Below are 5,417 nucleotides of genomic sequence, written 5' to 3'. Positions count from 1 at the left end.
TAAAAAAATTTCTTTGTGAGCAGGAAAAAAATTACCATTTAATACTGCAGCTTCAATATGCATTCAATGAGTTAATAAGTACAAAGTTTTAATAACATTATATTCTCGCTTCCTAAAAAAATGTATCCAGTCAAAAAAGGACCAAACTTATTTATAGCCAGAAACACCAGTAGATTGATGAATGTCCAGGTAAGGAACAGCTAACCTAATTTTAAATAGCCGACTAGAAAATTCCAAGAATCACATCAAAAGCTGGGAGGATGGGAATCAATAGGGAAATCGCGTAAAACCACAAGCACTAGTGTAGAATCTATTACTAACATCTTTTATTAGATTCAGACTACCACATCGAAAGCTTTATGTTGTCGCTTTAAATTAACTGCTAACCAAACTGAAAAGAGTAACGTAATTGCTAGGACGTATTTTTAGGTCCAACTCTGCAATACGAAATACTGTACCGAAGTAAGCAGAATTTCTAAAAATAGGAATATCTTTCGAGGCCTTCCACAGCGCATTACATGCAATCGAAATATAGATCTCACACTGATTTCCCGACCTTCGAAATTAGATTGGTTGTTGGAGTCTTTTTGAAAGGCTTTATGCAAATACAACAAATTAATTTCATTAAAACACCGTTTATTCTATTTATTTTTAAAAAGTTGGGCTTGCTCTGGAACGTGTTGTTATTGGTACTGCTAATGAACAAAATAAACATCGGAGAGGCAACGCGTCCCAAACGGACCAAAAGATTGCAATACTTAAGAAATACCTGCACTTTTTTGCACCAGAATCCACATATGGTCATTGGGTTGCGTTAGGTAGGTGAAATGGTTGAAGTGCCGGTCTGGTATTCCACAAGTAGCACTAAAGCGCCATTTTGATACCATTATGAGATATATACTGCTAGCCAGAGCTGGCCAAATTATCTGCTGTATCTACACTTTTTGAATGAGTCGTTAAAGACTAGTTATATTTTAGCGTTAAACATCTAATTAGTCCTAGACAGCATGGTTTTATAGCTGCAAGATCTACGTTATCTAACTTATCCCTTTTTTCTGATGATTGCCACGCAGGTTTGCAGAATGGCTTCCAAACTGACGCGATATACACGGATTTCTCTAAAGCCTTTGATAAAGTCTCCCATACGATGTTAGTAACTAAATTGGCTTGTCTCGGTTTTCATTCTACTTTGCTTGATTGGATTCGGTTCTATTATTTAATAAAGAGATGCAGTACCGTAGTTATCGATGGAGTTTCTTCGAAACAGTACATTACCACCTCTGGTGTACCTCAGGGTAGTATTTTAGGACCTTTGCTATTTGTTTTGTTTATTAATGATATTTGTTCGTATTTTTCTTTCGCTAATTTTCTTCTCTATGCTGATGATCTAAAAGTGTACGCTGAATTAAGAAATTCTAGTGATTCAGCCGCCCTACACTCCGAGTTGAATAATTTATTTTCCTGGTGCCTTATGAATGGTATATTCCTTAATATTGAAAAATGTCACAACATTTCATTTTCTAAGCTTCAAACCACCCTTTATACTTCTTATCATATCAATTATACATATCTTGCTTCGTCTGATGTGATAAAAGATTTAGGGGTTTTCTTTGATTCAAAGCTTAATTTTATCACGCACCTAAATTATGCCGTTGCCAATTCTCTTGCAATGCTCGCTTTTGTTAGACGTCACTCATCGCACTTCACTGACCCATAGGTAGGTAGGTGAAGTGGTTGTCGTAAAGACACACTTAGACCTTTCGCAGCTCCATTGTAATACCACTGGAGCTTATCCTTACTCTACGTGTTCCTTTTCAAACCATACGGTAACTTTAATAAACGAGCAGAGCTTTGTTAGTTTTAGATGGGCTATGTCCGCTACATCGGTTAGAAATGCTGTATCAAGAGTGCGAAGCCTTCTCATAGCTAGGCTTTCACACTCACATAAAAGGTGTCTGACTGGTTTCTCTTCTTCTGTATTAAGACAGCTTCTACAGAAATCGAAGTACGGGAGTCCTAACCTTCTAGCGGGGCTGCCTATTAAACAATGACCAGTTAATACCCATATACTCTTAAGATATTATACTCTGCGTTTTTTCGGTCCAAATTAGAGTATGCCTCTTTTATTTGGAGACCTTATCATGCAGTCCATATGAATCGAGTGAAGAGGGTTCAAACAATTTCGCACTACATTCACTCAATTTCTCAGACCCGACACCATCATACGAATCACGCTGTCGTTTGATTAGTCGCTTTCCATTATGTGACGGAGGTACTTTTCAGGCAGTATCATTTATCTTTGATCCCATTAATGGGCAAATTGACTGCCCGGTTCTTCTAGAAAGAATACAGTTTAATGTTCCTTGCAGAAATTTTCGCCGTTGCAAAATTTTTCGCGTTGGCTTTAGTAGGACATTATATAGTGCCAATGCGCCTCTCGTTAGAACATTGTCTGACCTTAATTATATCGCTTCCCTTTTGGATTTAGACTTTTCTTGGGCCAAACATGTATTTTAAACGCAATTAAAAAAAAATATTTTCTATGTTAGAAATATAAATAATACCTAGTATAAATTTGTTATTTTAGTTTCTTAATAACTTCTATATATTTTTATCAATTTAATGGTTTCTTATGTTGTTCATCTAAGTTTTCTACACTGTTTAATATTAAATATTGTAAGTTTGTATTTTAGTTCTGAAATTTATATCTTAAATGTCTGTTCTGAATTTTGTTAGACATTAAATAAATAAATAAAAAAAGATAATGGAGGATATTGATTGGATTTAGGTTGGCGCACTGTCTCAGGGTGTCGAAGAAAGGAGCGCCCAGTGACCTTAGTCCTCTAGCTGCCAAACCCGGACATTTACAGAGAAAATGCTCTACAGTCTCCTTCTCTGAAAGGTCCCCACAGCTTCTGCAATGGGGGTTAAATGATAACCCTAGCTTTTCCGCGTGTGTGCCGATCGTCCAGTGACTGGTAAATGCAGCTACAAGTTTGCAAATTGATGGCGAAGAGTCCTAGAGGACTTTCTGAGTCCTTCGTACATCGTATTGTGGCCAAAGGGTTTTCGAAATAGCACATGAAGAAATGGAGCTCCATCTTTTCTGCGCTTTCCTGAGAAATAATTTGTGCAGTTCCCCTTTAACAACTGTCAGGGGGATGCCGATGACCGAGTAGGAGGTCTCCTACCTGGCAAGCTCATCAGCAATTTCATTTCCCTCTATGTTCCTATGTCCTGGAACCCAGATGCAGAATCTATTGCAAAACACGAGGAACGTTCTTCGATCTGCAGAATTTATTCAACAAGTGTAAGCAATAATTGACGAGCACTCATCAAAATCAATGGCCCTTTCGAGAGAGCTTAATATTTCTGAGGGTGTTATGTGTCGAGTTGTATAAATTTTACGTTATGCGCAGTTTATGCAAACACGCAAACAGCGAGTTATCCGTCCCAACGCCTTCTAAACAAAATTAACCGTAGATTGTTCTTTGTATCAAAAATGATACATTTCATATTTTAGAAGCCAATAAATTCGTCCACGTTGGCAACACTTACCTCAACTTGTATGACTTTGTTTGTTTCGTTTATATAAGTATTTTAAACTGAGTTTCAAATTTTAAAATCAAGTAAGTCGCGAGAAAAACGAAAACTTCATAATTCTACTCATTGTATCATATTTGGTACATATGAAATTTTTAATGATTTTTCGTGCGAATAGTTTTAGTTTCATTCTTGTTTTGACATTATTCGAACGTTTTTTTGTGAATAAGTGATTGTTAGAGAAGTTTGGTTCAAAAATGTCGCGTCCGCAATATTTTATATTACTTTAGAGGAGCTGGTGAATGAAGTTCTGGATAACAGTTCAAACGATGAATCTGAAAATGGAAATTTTTCCAATTCAGAAACTGAGGCGGAGGACTATGTGTTTGAAAATTACTCAAATGAAAGTTTCTTATCAGATATTTCTGAGAATATTGGTCTCAACTTTGATATTGATCCGTTATATACTGCAAAAGATGGTACCATATGGAATCCAGAGCCATACACCATCGCTCGTTCAAGGGCGGAAAACGTCATTAGTTTGAGACCAGATTACTAACTGTGCTTTTTTATATTACGATTTTTTAATTTACATACTGATTTACTTCTTTTAGGAGTAACAAGAAACGCATGCTATTATTTTTCCCTACATCGATTACGAAAATAATAATTGAAAATTCGAATAAGTATGGGAAAGAATTGCATGGAGATAAACATTTAGAAATTGATGAAGATCTACTTCTGGCTTTTGTGGCTGTTTTGATATTGGCTGGTGTATATAAGTACGTTAATACATATATTCAAAAACTAAAATATCATAAATAAAGAATTGTTTTTTTGGAATACTTATATAGATCTAAAAATGAAACATTGCGCGATTTATTCGATACTACATATGGGCGACCTATATTTCGCACAATTATGACCGAAAAAACATTTTTATATGTATTGAAAGTTATACGCTTTGATGACGTACTTAGTCGACGAGAGAGAAGAAGTGAAGATAAATTTGCACCATTCGCGATCTTTGGGAACGGTGGGTAAAACTACTCCCTACGTTCTATAATCCTCATGATTGCATCACAGTAGACGAACAATTATTGGGTTTTCACGGCCGCTGTACATTCCGTCGAAACCCGAGAAGTACGGTATAAAGTTTTGGTTGGCCGTTGATTCCGAAACATGTTATGTTTGGAAAATACAGCCTTATTTGGGAAAAGGAATTACTGGAGTTCCAGAGCGCAACCAAGGGGAGAGGGTCGTACTTGATTTAGTGGAAGGATTGAGAGGTCACCACGTTACCATGGACAACTTTTTCTCGTCGCATACTTTGGGTTAAAAACTTTTAAAACGAAATCTAACAATGGTTGGACAATGCGCAAAAATAAGAGATCCATTTCTCCAAAGTTACTTCAGTGCAAAAACATTCTTAGATTTAATTCCACTTTTGCATTTACTCCGGACACTACTCTTGTTTCGTATATGAGCCATAAAAACAAATGCACAATTGTTATGAGCACAATGCGCCCCGACGCGAATGTTCTAGGTAACTCAAAAAAATTGCCAGAATTAATTTCCTTTTATAACTCGACGAAAGGAGGAGTTGATACGGTGGACAAAATGTTAACCTGTTACAGCTGCAAGCGAAAAAACAATCGTTGGACTATGGCAGTTTTTTCCAATATGATTGACATCTCAGCATTAAACTCATATATTATACCTATATAATGAAATAGATCCAAACTGGAAGACTACAAGGAAGCACACAAAACGCAAGTGTTTTCTTCATGAACTTGCCATTTCATTAGCTAAACCTTATGTTGAAAAACAATCCCAACGTACTCAAAATGGCATGCTTTCGTCGATTTTCTTTA

Source organism: Anastrepha ludens, chromosome 6 (genome assembly GCF_028408465.1).
Source record: "Anastrepha ludens isolate Willacy chromosome 6, idAnaLude1.1, whole genome shotgun sequence".
In the NCBI taxonomy this organism is placed as follows: Eukaryota; Metazoa; Arthropoda; class Insecta; order Diptera; family Tephritidae; genus Anastrepha; species Anastrepha ludens.
This window is presented reverse-complemented; position numbering follows the sequence as displayed.